Here is a 15,692-nt window from a genome sequence, read left to right on the forward strand (position 1 = left end):
ATGAACATAGAAGTGTATCTTTTTGAATTATAATTTTGTCTGGATATATGCCCAGGAGTGGGATTGCTGGATCATATGGCAACTCTATTTTTAGTTTTTTGAGGAACCTCTATACTGTTTTCCATAATGGCGGCACCAATTTACATTCCCACCAACAGTGTAAGAGGGTTTCCCTTTTCTCCACACCCTCTCCAACATTTATTATTTATAGACTTTTTAATGATGGACATTCTGACCATTGTGAGGTAGTACCTCATTGTAGTTTTGATTTGCATTACTCTAATAATTAGCGATGATGAGCATCTTTTTATGTGCCTATTGGCCATCTGTATGTCTTCTTTGGAGAAATGTCTATTTGGTTCTTCTGCCCATTTTTTGATTGGGTTGATTTTTGTTGCTGAGTTGTATGAGCTGTTTGTATATTTTGGAAATTAGGCCCTTGTCAGTCGCATCATTTGCAAATATTTTCTCCGAGTCCATAAGTTGTCTTTTTGTTTTATTTATGGTTTCCTTTGAAGTACAGAAGCTTGTAAGTTTGTACCTCAAATTTTTGAAAGATACTTTCTCTGGAGGTGGAATCCTAAATTGAATTTCTTTGCAATAATTTAAAGATGGGGCTTCACTGTCTTCTCACTTACATTGTTTCCAAAGAGAAATCTGCTGTCATCCATATCTTTATTCCCTTGTAAATAACATGTCTGTCTCTTGCTGCTTTACAGATTTTCTTCTTGTCTCTGGTTTTGAGCAATTTGACTATGATATGTCTCTCTTCATATCTCTCATGATTGACTTTTGTTGAGCCTCTTGGGTTTACAGTTTTCATCAAATTTGGACTCATTTCAACCTTTATTTCTTTAAATATTTTTGCTCCTCCTTCATATATTAGGGTGATTAAAATAGCTCCAAAACTTACTATTGCATATTTCACTTTAAAATTCTCTCAGAATTTAATTTTTCTAGTTTGTATTACTGTTTTTAAAGTTTCCAATTTATCCAATGTTGAATTATAATTAATCTCATCCACTATATTTTTTCAGACTGTAATTTGCAACTCTAGAAGTTTGATATGGGTCTTTTTATATGTCTTTACCTAACTTTTTGAACATATGGAATTTAGTTCAATAACTTTTTAAGTGTCCTTGTTTGCTAAATTTAATATTTGAATCAACCCTTATCAATGCTAAACAATTGATTTTCTTTTCCCTTTGGGAGATATTTTCCTTCTCTTTCGTATTCCTGGTAATCTTTGATTTGATCCAGACATTGTGTATTTTACATTGTTGTATGCTGGATATTTTGTATTTTTATAAAAAGTCTTGAGCTTTATTCTGGGATCAATTTAGCATTTGAAAATAGTATGGTCCTTTTGTTTAGTTTTTTTGTAAACAGTATGATGTTGTTAAAATTTGTTAGGCAAGACAGTACCAAAGGAGCATTTAGTCTAAGGTTAAGTATTCACCACTGCTGAGGCAATACCCTTCTAAATACTCTGTGCAACACTACATTTTTAGATTGTCTACTCTGGCTGGGAGAAATAGATACTATTCTTGTCTCTGTTTGATCTCTGAGTACTGTTCCTTCTAATCCTTTTGGATGCTTCTCTCCCTGGCCTTGAGTAATTTCTTCATATTCACATACACATCAATACTCTGCTGAATAATCAAGGGACAGTCTCTGCAGATATTAGATTCTCTGTGAAGTTTTCTCCTCTCCAGTATTCTGCCTTATAAATTCTGGCCACCTTGGTCTATGAGGACTCTAATTTCCATCTCCTCAACTCAAGGAGTGAGCTGAGCTCCACCTTGATTGCTCTCCCCTGTGCCAGGACCTGTAAACTTTTCAAGTCCGGAAGCTGGGACTTTCCTAGGGCTAACCTCATTTGTTTCCTATCTCCTACTATCCTTTGTTGCATAATGTCCAGTATCTCGAAAACCTTTGTCATTTATTTTTGTTTTGTTTCTTTTTGTTTCAGGTGTATGCCTGAAATTTCTTCCTCCTCAATAAAAGAATATATTTTTATTTAATAAAGGATAACTGAGTTTGAGGTCACTATGTTAGGAACAAAATATTGAGATTATAAATTAATTGTAAGCAGTTAGATGCTCAGAATTAACCAAACAACCATAGCAAATCTGTGTTTATACACACATATATACATATATAATACATTCACACATATATAATTAGACAATGAATATGCAATATGAGGTTTGTAAGTTAATCATATAATATGACCACATCTATTGTTGTAAATTGACAGCCCCAGAGACTATTAAAGTTCATCCATCAACTTCATCATAATCAAAATTATCCATTTTTACTTTTAGAGTATATCATTGTTTCTTACATATGTCACTGTAGTTCCATTTTTCAAATTAAGCCAGAAGTTCCAAAGAAATTACTCAGGTTCTGAGAAATAGAATTGCCTGAGAATTGAAATAACACAATAATTTCTTTTCTATCATGGATATTAGTTCAAATTCAGAGAGAGAAAGAGAAGAGGGAGAGCAAGTATCTGTTACTGGTCGTAGAAAGTTTTTGCCCTTCAAATTATCTTTATTTTTAGATATTTTAAATTTTATATATCAATTTTTAGTGTAAATTTTTTAAAAATATCAGTTTTAATAACATCAAATTACCTAGGAATTAATTTAAAGAAATTGTGCAAAAGAAAAATAATAAATTACTGAGAGACATAAAGAAAACCAAAATAGATGTAGTATGTTTATATATTAGAATTTTTAGTTTTCAAAAATTCGAATTTTCCATACTTTAATTCTAGATTTAATAGAGCACTACTCAAAATCCCAACATGTTTTTGTGGAATTGACAGGCTGATTCTAAAATTCATATGGAAAAGCAATGGACAAATAATGCCAAGTCAGTCATAAAGAAGAACAAAGAATACTTACATTATCAAATATAAACACTAAAGATATCTCTATAGTAATGAAGACAGCATAGTTTTTGTTTGAGGATAAATGTATAGACTGATAGAATATATAGTAGAGAGCTCAGAACTAGATCCACCCATACACAGATAACTGAAATATAATGAGATGGTACTACAAAGCAGTGGGCCAATGATAACATTTTAACAACAAAAAAAGCTCATCTAAATGGATATCCAAATGGAAAAAATAATGTAATTGGACCCTTACCTCACACAAAATAAGTAAACTCTTGTCAGATCAAAGACTTGAATGTGAAATCCAAAACTGAACATATTCTAAAATGTGCTGTAGAAAATCATCTCCAATAATCTATTGCAAAGAATGATTTCTGAGAGGAGGCAAAAAATACACTAAATATAAATTAAAATAATAACTTTTACTAAAACTGCAAAATGCCAAAGGAGACTACAAACAGAAAGGGCAAGATTCCAAGTGGGGGAAGGACTTGTTATGTGTACAACAGACAATGAATTAATACCTAGGATATATAAGGAATGCCTACATCAATGAGAAAAAGAGAAGTAAGTAGGACTAGAATAAGTACTTCATGTGTGAGGAAATGCAAATGGCTGATAAATACATGAAAAGATTTTCAATTTTGATAAGGAAAATGCAAATTAAAGAAGACAGTATGTTACCATTACTCACCAATCAGAAAAGTGTGATGATAACTATTGGCAAGGCTGTAGGCATCTAGTATCTTCATATTCTATTACTAAGAATGTACATTGCTTCAATCACCTTAGAACACAGTTTGGCATATTTAACAAATTTTAAGACACACAAGCTCTCTCATCTAGCAATCCTTTTCCTAAGCATAAATGCAAATCTTCTGTACATGTTCCTCAAGATATATGAATAAGAATTTTCTTTGCATATTTGTTTACAATATTCAAATTTGATAATAATACACACATATATCATCAGTAAAATGGATAAATATGATATGTTCATTCAGTGCAAAAGTCAGCAAAAAATTAATAAGCAACATAGACTAAACTATAGTTGATCTTCAGGAACAACATTTTTTGAAGAAAAAAGACAAAAGAATTCATATGATTTCATTAATCTAAAATTACAACTAGAGAAGAATAACTGCAGAAGATTTTTTAAAATGTGTGTAATCTGGCATACTTCTTGACTTTCTATTACGATAGCAATCTCTCTTCACATTAATTACTAGAACAGACAGGAATCCAAGTTTATCAAAGGCTTAAGAAACCATGCTATAGAAAACTTTAGAAAACATTCAGCCTGGTTAACCTGTTAGAACCAATTTGGATTACAGAGGCAAAGTCAGAATTAATAAAAATAATTCATGTTATTTGTCACTCATTGTTAGATAGGAAAGATATTTCTTTTAAAATTTCAATTAGAGAGAAACAAAGTTGTTTACTTAAATCTGAGGGAAATCATTCTGTTTACTGAAATATGGATAGTAATAGTCTCTTGATTTAATCCAAATAATTAGAATATGAATACAATTTATCTCATAACCAAAATTTAAATTTTTAGAAAAAAAGTTCAAAATATAAATTCCAACAAACTTCTGGTATCTTGAGTTGTATTTACTTTAGCAAAGAACTGTTCTATGCACATTTTAAAAGACAATACAATTACAGTATAATTATTTTCTATTTTTTCTTTAGTGTTCCTTTCCCAATATATTATTTTTTTGCAGTGTTATAATATTTTGCATCCTTGGAGTAAAGTCAACAATAAATAACCTGTCAGGATCAATTCTCTTGTATAACATATGGGCTATTAAAGAGAGCACAGCTGGCTTATGTGTATCCATAGTTTTATTTCATGGAAACAGTAGAAAATTATGGGGAAACGAGAGAAAGTACATGATTTTAATGTTAATTATTGGCAATCAGGTGAGATTGAGAAAGTAGGATACAAATATTTTAAAATAACAGGTATTTATTTTTAAGAATGTTATAAAATAAGATTTTTGTGTACCTTTTTTTTTTTTTTTAATATACAGAAGGGGGCTAAAAGGTAACATCCTGCTGAGCAATTTTTCAAAATTCTAGGTTATTCTCTCCTTGAATCATCTTGTAAAACCTAAAGCTAACATTTTCTTTCCCTGATACATGTTTTTCTTTCTTCATCAGACATACCTGGTCAGGAGATAACTTTCATTTTTTTTCTTCTTTTCTTCCTTCCTTCCTTCTCTCCCCACCTCTCCCCTCCCACCAAATATCTCCTCAAATAACATAAAGCATTTTATCTTATAGTGTTGTTAACTTGGAATGCAGGTTCAGTTAATTTAAATGTGAGTAGAAATCCATTATTAGATCTTAATTATTTTAAAACTTGAATATGAAAAACATTTAAAATATATGTGTCAACTGTGCAAATAGTTAAGATATATATATAGTCAGTTATAACTTTGCTTCCTTCAACTCATGTCTTCCTGTGAGTGTTTTCTTTCTTTATGAGAATGTATGGGACTGTTACATTATTTTGTCAATAAGCTGGAAAAACTCTCACATGCTTGTGTCTTTCAGGCAATTAGTCTTTCAATGATGGTTGAATTTGGAATGATGGTTGTGAAAATTATGACTTGTATATATTTTGAAATTTTTTTCTATGGCTCTTAACCTATACAGCTTTGTTTTACTTTTTGTTACAATTATATTGGCCATGTTAAAAAAATTTACTTTTTAAAACAAATTAAGAATTCCAACATTTGTTCTTATGATCACTTTGATGATGTCTTGTGAACGCCAGTGGTTTTTTAAACATATGTACACTGAAGAAGAAACCTTGACATCTTTGTTCTTAGGCATTACAATGGAAAATTCCTAGAATTTACTTGAATGTTCATTCAGTGAGGTTGACAATAAGAGTTAGGAAGAGACACACCAAAACAACCATCCTAAATTACTACAAAAGTGTGTGTGTGTGTGTGTCTGTGTGTCTGTATTTGTGTATTCTCATATATGATCTCATTTCTCAGCCTGGTTGACTTCTGCATTGGGCTAACCTCTGTAAAATTGTATTCAAGTTACCTAAGAAACAGAACCTTCTGGTAATAAGCCTCTGTAAAGCAGTATGTGACAGTTCATCTCAAACACAGGAGAGCTGCTAACATTCCTCAGTTCCTATCTCTCAGGCTATTGGCAACTCTGAAAAATCTACTGATTAATTGCTGCAAATTTTCCGTGAAAAAGGAGGAGCAAGTTTAACATGTAAAACTCAAACTTATCTTTTGGTATTTTCTCCCCATGAATTCTTTCAAGATTCTCAAAAGAAAAATATTCTACATATCCTTGGTGACAATATTCGAAAAAATTTAAACGAATTCTGGTACAAAGGGCCCAGATCTTAGATTGTAGTGTCTTTTAACATCCACTACAAGTTTGAATATTAATGACGTCTCTCACCGAGAAACTGCACATTTCCATCTGCCCTTCGCTCCAAGAACTCTGACTGCACCTCTCAGTTCCTGACAAACATGACAAGGAGTTTGCTCTGAGCTGCTCATATGTTCATATTCAATATGTGATTTTTTTTTTTACATTAGCCATCAAAATGGCTGTTTTCTAAAAGGAGTATCAGTATAAGCTACTGAAATGAATAAAACTGTTTCTAGTGCAATGTTGTTACAATACTGTTATGTAAAATCTTTATGTTATGTACATGAGATAAATGAAAACCAGAAGTACATTTTAACATCATATTTAAAAAGACAGGAATATGCGGATGATTGTAACATTTGTTGCTTTTTTGTAGGGTCTCTTTTCTTAAATTGGGGACTGCCATTTGAAACAATGTGGTGAGAGCTGAGGCTGGGCTAGTCTCTTGCCATACTTTATGTAGGATTAGGTAAACAAAGTGTGGAAGAGTCTGTTCTTAAATGTCTTTTGTTAACAATGCTGATAGCATCAGTCTTTATTAAAAGAATAGCCTCCTTAATATCACTTGTAGTTAGCATTGTACATCTCCCATCACGTTTGGACATTTCAATTTGCATAGATTTGAGTGATTGTTTAATTTTGAGAAATTAAGCTATCGCTTTTAACTTTCAACTCACATAAATCACTTTTATGGCCAAATGCTGAAAAGGACAAATGTAATAAATGCTTGGAGAAAAGGCAGAAGTATCTTACTTCTGTTCTTGTAAATTGCTATTTGACAAGGAGGCAGACATTTTAAGAATAAAGAAATCACTGTTTCAGTTATTTCTAAAATGCATACATATATAATAAATAATTTTAAAGCTCGTATTTAAAAAGAAAAGTGTCTTTATATTTCAGATTGGTAGCTGAAATTAGGTGATTAATAACATTCTAAAGGGATGATAAAAAGAATAAGGTTAACTATAATTTATTGAACATTTCCTAGATGCCAAGATCTGTGCTAGGTGCTTGGTGTGAATTATTCTTAATCCTAACAAGAATCATACAGATAGATGGATTTAGCGCCATTTAAATTGTGGGAATTTAAACTTGAAGTTTAAGTAATTTATTCAAGGTATACAGCAAAAGTTGAATTCAAACTCAAGTCAACATTCTTAAAAGCCCATGTTTTTAATCATTGTATAATCTCAGATGACCTTAAAACTTAATTAAACAGAATAGTCACACCTATATTTTCCTTCCTCCCATATTCTCCCCATCCACATCAATTTTGGAAAATAATTGCTGAGACTGAGATAAATCAAACCTTTTTAAACATGAGTACATTGGGCTTTTAATCAGAAACAAGAGCAGAATTCTCAGGGCAAAATTTCAATATATGTCCAGAAGATGTTCTAAACTCCCTAGGTTATACCAATTTGTGACTTCTATTCTTCCAGAGATTTCTTTCTAGGGAAATTAAAGGTGCAAGTTACAGGGGTGAGGAGTAGAAGGTAGTGATGATGCTCCCAGAAGAATCTATCTGGACTTACATAATTTGATCTTATATGGGAACCTAACTATTGGTTGCTATTTTAATTCAACCAAAACCCAAGACAAGAAAAGTAGATCCTTTATTTAACTCATCAGTTTCTTTGTAAGTTTCAGGAAGCAAACCATGATTTTAAGGGCTGTACGATGCTAAGATAAGTAACAAAAGGAAATTATGTGTGTGACTTAAATTGCTTCTTATTTTTCAGAACAAAAGTGGGCAGCTATCTTTTCCCTCAGTAAGTTTTGAGTGCAGTCTTATTTTAAAACAAAGGTGTATATTTGCAACTCCTCTAGCCTTATTCTAAAATTTCCTATTGTGTTTTCCCTTTTCTCTCTTGATGAATAAAACATGATAAACAAAACATGAAAAGGTGAGTAGATGTTGAGCATAGAGAGAGGAATTTGCAAATACAGATGCTCCTTCTTTAATCTAATTTCTTATCAAGTTATTTACTATATTGTTATTTAATTTCTGGTGAAATCCTAGAGCTATAAAGTGTGGTGAATACATCTTTTATATATCGAGTTTAACATAGTAGAATATTTTCTGATTAAGCCGGTACAAATTACGATGTCATCTTTTAAATCAGCAGAATGATATGATTAGTGTCGAAATGCTCACCAACAAATCGGGCTCTTGCCAAACAAATTGCAAATGAAGCCCAGTCAACATATACACCTCTTGCTCGTTGTAGTGCTGTGAATAAGACGTTAGAAAATCAGTCTAAGGTTGTTATCAGTCACAAACATGACGCCTTTGATACAGACATGTCTGTTGGCTTGGTTTTCAGCGGATGCTGTGGTTGCTGACAGCCCTCCTGGGATTCCTCCCTCACCAATTTCACAACACAGGCAGTTGAAAAGATCAGTGTGGTTCCCGGAGAAGTCCCCAGTTGTGTTCCTCAATAAAACTTTAGCGCTAAAAGCTTATGGAACCCCATGAGGGGAAATAAGGGAGCCCAAAGCTGCAGCACTGAACCAACGAAAAACATTTTCCTTTCAAAAAATAATTCTGTGACTTTCACAAATTCTCAGCTCCTCACTCCTCTGGGGTGTTCGCCAGCCCCAGTCATCTGGTTACTTCCATTATTTATTGAAAAGCACCACGGGGAGCAATGTGTAGTTCCCCACAGTGTTATTCAGTAGATAATGAATTAATGAACAGAGGAGCACAGAGATTTGTGCTTCAGGAGGAAGGAAAAAGATGTTTGTGTGGTAGAGAAGAGGCTAGGCCAAAAAAAAAGAGAGAAAGAGTTCCTATTGAATATAAAAAGAGGTACTCTTGCCCCAATATCTTGCTTCCTTCCCTCCCATAACTGAAGTAATGAGGCAAAAACAAAACAAAATGTAAAATCCTAACATCAAAGAGACCATATGTGTAAGGGTAAACTCATCTTTTGGGTCTTAACACTGATGTACATGTGTAGAAAGAAAAAACACATCTACATATAGTCTGAGTTCAAAAGAAGTGAAAATAAATGGCTGAGGAACATCTAGTCATTAATGTGAAAGCCCATATGACTGCTCTGTGGTAAACAGAGACCAATCCAGAGACTTGGTGGAATTCAGAAAAATGCAAATTTTCATTTCAGTCCAGCCCTGGACTCTTCGTGAGGTATTGCTGCTCTTCCCATGTCAAGATGTCTCGCCTGATCCACCAGATCTCTTTCCTTCCAGGAGCTGTGAGAAATTAAGATTGCTAGATACTCTTTCACAAACCTTTCTTGTGGTTTCCTTGGACACAAACAGATATACAGAACTGTTACTAAGTAATCATATTTTTTGATATTTCTGTTGTGGATTAATGGGTAAAACTTCTTCAGATGGGGTCAAAACCAATCAGCCTCTAGTGAAAAGTATCATATCCTATTTCTAATGTATTGTCACTGTTTTAATTAATATAAAATCTCTTTTTAAAAACTGAGTATTCAAAAGAATTTACTAAATGGAATTCCATTCTAAATATCTATTATGAAGCTGAATATAAGAATGGTGCTCTCTTATGCTACATTTTTCTCCCCCAGAACAGGAAAAATGGTTTTATCTCACCAACTATAATTTGAAATGGTTTTAGGGAGCAGGTAGATTCAACAGTTGTATTACGCATTTGTATAAACCTGAACAGGGACCCTCTGAGGGTTTATAAATATACATGTAATGTGTACACATATACACACACATGTGAAGGGACTATGAAACTTGTTGTCAGAGTCAGCTAAAAGTTAGGGTGGAATAAGCCTCAGGATAACTGTGAAATGAGTAGGAAATGTGCATAAAAGCAAAATGATTACAAATATGTGCCATTGAAATGAGGTGTGCTAAGAATGGACTGTGAATCCAGAAGGCAAATTGAGACTATCTTGAAGAAAGTAGGGCACCAAAGCAGTGTCTGCAATGTCAATGTCATTGTTTTTGTTATACTGAAATTTATAAGTGCTGCAAATTAAGAAAGTTGACTTACAGGAAACTTCTTAACAATAAACTTAAGCACACATAAATAGCTAATTGCCAGTGCCATCCTGATCTACATATAGTATGATTGCTCTACACTATCAATATTTTCTTTATAGCCAAGCCCTCCCCCCACCTTTTTTTTTTAACCATACTGTTGTGAATAGAGTCCATGTTCTGGAGGAAGAGAGACCAGACTGTACTGGCTCTTCCATTTATTTACTTTGTGACCTTGGCTCACAGTCTGAGTCTACTGCAAAATCTAAAAAAAAAAAATGGGTAAAATGTTCCAATATTATTAGGAACTTTTGTTAGCCAGAAGCTATATAAATTATGTAAAATGCTTACAAAACCAGACACAAAATGAGCACACAATAAATGTTAGCTAATATTATTTATTTTATAAAGCTTTAAAAATTCTTTCTTATAATTTTGTAAGGTCACATGATTTTAAGCTTGCATTACTTTTTCCTAGCACTTGTTTAAAGTTTATAAACTATTGTATTTCTTTATCCTTCATTCTTATTAAAAATTATTTTTTAAATGTTTTTAGTCAATTATTTTAGTTTCAATTTTTCCTAATATTTTAGTTCATTTTCTTTATTTTTAATTTTTACTTCTTCTGTAACACTAACATTTCATTTCTCTTATTTCCTTTAAAAAACCTTCATTAACTATTTTGGATTAAAGCTTAAATTTTCCCTTTTTGGGTAATGTATTTTAACTTTTTAGTTTTTAATTTTTGTTTTTGGTTTGTATTTCATTTTACCTTATTTATTTTTCACTATAAATACTTTTGAACTTAATAATTTTTCTTATTAGAATTTATGGGAATCTCATCAACAGAGATTTAGGAACAATAGATTTAGGGGTGGTTAATTTTAAAGGCAAATTTCTCCCATCCTGTCAAATCCCTACAGCTCTATATCTAGGGCTTGGCAATAAATCTCTTGTGCAAAAGCAAACAAAACAAAGTAATACTTCCCTGGAGTACATAGAAAATTGCTAGTTACTTCAAAGTCTTTTCTGAGGATTCATGATACACTCAGTGTAGCTGGCCCACTTGAATGTCTACAGTGTTGTCTTGATATCACATTCCTTCCAGTATCTTTATGGATAGCTCTGTGCTTTGAAAACTGACTGGTATATAAAGGCCATAAATTTTGAGCATGCTGTGCTTGGTGTCTTCCCTCATTAGAAAGCATGTTTAGAATAGGGAAAAAAAAAGTGCAACAGCTATGCTTTTCCAGATGATTCCCAGAATTACTGGATTCATTAGAATTCCACAACTAATGAAGAAGGGGTGTCCACCCTTTGACAACAGGTCCATAACTATGAAAGAACTCTCAAAATGTGGTTAGAAGAAGAAGACAGGCTTCATCTCTTGCCCCATAAGGAACGAAGGGAACACTTGTCCTATTATGTCATAATCATTCCAATGATATTTTCCTCCTAGCCTTTAATTGTAAAATTTCCCATAGCTGAGCTCTGGCTGAGAGTCTGGTTCTTCATATATTTTCTATGCGATTCTTCTTACCATTTTTACTGTGATCTCTGGTAACCTGAGAGAAAGCACTGATAAATTGTCTTGCATTAATGACTTTAATTCAGTTCCCTTTTATGCTGAATGCAAAATTCTGCCTTAGTATTTATGAAGTGTCTTTCATGATATGAGATAACTTTGTTTGTATAATTCACTGTATTTAAAGTAAAAAAAATTCTCCCAAATGGTTAGGTTTTGTCTCATTCTAAGCATTTATATTCAGAGTTTGAAAGCACTTGGTATAATTTCAATCAGGCAGCTCTCTCTCTTTTAAAATACATATAATCAGAGTAAAAATAGAAAATAAAACAATTTAATAATTTGAAAATCTTTTCAATGTAGCTAGAAAAAATAGTAAATACAGATAAGAAAAATAATTAAAGGGCACACACCAAATGCTACATACAGAGATTGTAAACAATTGGTGTATATCATTTCAGATTATTTTTCATGTAATATAAAACATTACTTTAAAGACATAGGTTCTTGAATATAAAGCTTTCATATATAGTATAGGTTTTATATATTATATAGATAGCTGAGGTTCTTATACTGGAATCTTTTATCCTTTGCTTTTGTTTTCTGCTGGTCATATTGCTATGGTTGATTTTAATATAGGTACTTAAATTCTAACTATTGGATGTTTAAATTATCTTAAAGAATTGTCTAATATTTCTTCTATTTAAAAAACGTATCCCATTATGTTTACCATGCATACAATCGTTACTTTAGTTTATAATTCCTGTTGCACAAATTTTTACAATGAGGAAAATCAGAGGTGACTTGACACCTTATGATTTATTTCAAGCTTATATATGATATACAAATCTTGGCTACTGTGCTTATAGATATTTGTGGGCTTTTGAAAGGAAACTGGCCGTATTCTACACTTTTTGACAACTTTAAAACACTACACTGGTATAAAGATCACAAATGCCAGACTTGGTCTCTATTTTCCAAAAGAAATCGAATACACTTCCAACATTCAAAAATTGGGAGACTTTAAAAAAATATGAATTTCTGGTTTCTCCCACAACATTTCAAGTTTTCACAATACTAGCAACATTTGCTCACGAACTGTGACTGCCCCATTAATAAGGACACGAGCTCCTCACTTCATTACAGTCTGTATTGCTCCTTTTTAGACCCAAAGCAGCCTGCTTTGATCTTTTATTATTGATAACCACTTGGCCTCTGTATGCATTTAAAGGAGTAATCTCAGATTTAATGCTTTTTCCTGTGTTTCACCATCAACATCCTTCCTAAGGCAATCATCTTGATTTCCTGAGGCTTACCATATTTTGTTACACCTGATTAAACAGACTGCTTAACTGTAACATGCTCATTATATCAGGCTTGCAAATGGATTTACAACAAATCTGATTTTCCCTGTAAAGAAGCAGGAGTGCCCTTTATTTTCTAATTAGAAGCAACTAATGAAGTGAGATTGCTATCATAATGGTATGTGTACCTGAAATATATTACTTTACTGGTTGTATTAAATTATACTCTTCCTGTAGTTCAGAATAGTAAAATAATAGTGAATGCCTAGCTTTGGTTCATGTTCATAAATGTTCCATCAAATGCAAAAAGCAAGGACAAACCTCAGTGATCACTGTGTACACTGCTTAACCTTGTAGCTGGTTTTGTGATAAACAGCAGGGGCTAATGAGAAATGACAGCTTTCCACTTGCATGAGGATCACCCTGGCCATCAGGGCCCAACAGTGACTAAAATAAACCAGGCAGTGAAAAGGTTTGAATTGATTCCAGACAAAGTCTGGGGGAATTAATAATTCAGGAAATGCTAGAATGAGAAATATATAATATGTAGGAAAGAACAATTTTTATGAAATATTGTAAGAAGTAAAATGCTAGGTAATATATTAAATGGTGGAAGTAGTAGTAAATTTGGGGCAGTAAAATGTGGGTTTAAATCCTTACATTTTTGATATTTAGCTGTTTAATGGGTATCTATTAGCCTAGGGAAATTAGTTAACCTCTCTGACTTGTAGGATCCTCATCTTTATAGTGGCAACTATATATGCATAGGGAAAAATATTTGAGATACACACATATGTATTTATGTATGTGTGTGTATTTATGCATTTATACATATATACATATAGTAGTCATAAAATAAATAGGATCAAGCATAGTTTTAGCTGTAGCTGAAGGTATTTCCATTACATTCACCCCTACTAATCCTATCACTGTTTACTGTGGTCGTCTACCTATCAGTTTCTACCACATTAAGAAAAGGCTGAGAGGGGACTGAACTATTCCATGTGCTATCATTACTCTGAATTCTTCTTCAGGTAGATTGCCTATCTCCACTTCACTTAGTTGTTCTTCTAGGGTTTTACCTTGTTCCTTCATCTGGGACATATTCCTCTGCTGTGTCATTTTGTCTCACTTTCTGTGTGTGGTTTCCATTATGCAGGCTGCAGGGTTGTACTTCTTGCTTCTGCTCTCTGCCCCCATCTCGTTGTGGTGTCTTCTTTGTCTTTGGATGTAGGATATATTTTTTGGTAGGTTCCAGCATTTTTTTTTGTCGATGGCTGTTCAGCAGTTAGTTGTGATTTTAGTGTTTTCGTGAGAGGGGTGAGCTCACATCCTTCTACTCTGCCGTCTTGTCTCCACTCCAAGTATAGTTCTCTGTGCTGAAATCCCATATCCCAGAGATGATTACCATTAGCACATTCGTGACTGTCCTTCTTTCATCTGTCATAGGCTTGTACTCATATTTGTATGATTTTACCAAGAGAGTCTTGGAACTCCCCTGAGGCAGAGAATTACTCCTCAGGGCAAACCGCCAAGGTGTTAGCAGGCTGCACATGCACAGGTACCATGTGCTTTATTGGAGACAACATTCTAACTCTAGAATTTATAATCCATTATCATCTGCTATATTTAATTACAACTTCTAGAAGATTCTGCACTCAAAGATCTCCTGCTGAGATCTTAGGAATTAGGCCCCAGTCTTCATTATTAGACTCATACTCCCTCACTCACCTCCTGACCATGTGGACTAATTTTTTTCAATATGCCAATATGAACAAAAATGTTCCCAATTACTCACAACTCCAATAAGACATTTGCTGAAAAAGGAATGCTATTTATGACAAAAAACAAAACTTGTATGTTTACAAATTTGAAAATGTCTCAAACACTTCTGTCCATAGCTTCCCTATATCTTGGCCCTTGAGTTCAGGAAAGAAATGGAATTTAAAAGTTGATGTTTGTGGATTGTAAGAATTAATATTGTTAAATGTCCATACCACCCAAGACAATCTACAGATGGAATGCAATCTCTATCAAAATACCGATGGCATTTTTCACAGAACTAGAACAAATAATTCTAAAATTTATCTGGAAACACCAAAGACCTCAAATAGCCAAAACACACTTGACCCAGAAGAACAAAACTGGAGGTATCACAAACCCTGGTTTCAGACGACTACAAGGCTATGGTACTCAAAACAGTATGGTACTGGCACAAAAACAGACACATGGTTCAACGGAACAGAATAGAAAGCCCAGAAATAAACCCACAGTTATATGGAGAATTAACGTATGACAAAGGGGGCAAGAATACACAACGGGGGAAAAGACAGTGTCTTCAATAAATGGTGCTGGGAAAACTGCACAGCTACATGCAAAAGAATCAAACTGGACTACTTTCTCATACTATATACAAAAACAAATTCAAAATGGACTAAAGACTTATATATAAGACCTGAAACCATAAAACCCCTAGAAGAAAACATAGGCAGTATGCTCTTTAACATCAGTCTTAGCAGTGATTTTTTGGAATGTCTCCTCAGGCAAGGGAAACAAA

The sequence above is a fragment of the Balaenoptera ricei genome, chromosome 2, assembly GCF_028023285.1.
Source record: "Balaenoptera ricei isolate mBalRic1 chromosome 2, mBalRic1.hap2, whole genome shotgun sequence".
In the NCBI taxonomy this organism is placed as follows: Eukaryota; Metazoa; Chordata; class Mammalia; order Artiodactyla; family Balaenopteridae; genus Balaenoptera; species Balaenoptera ricei.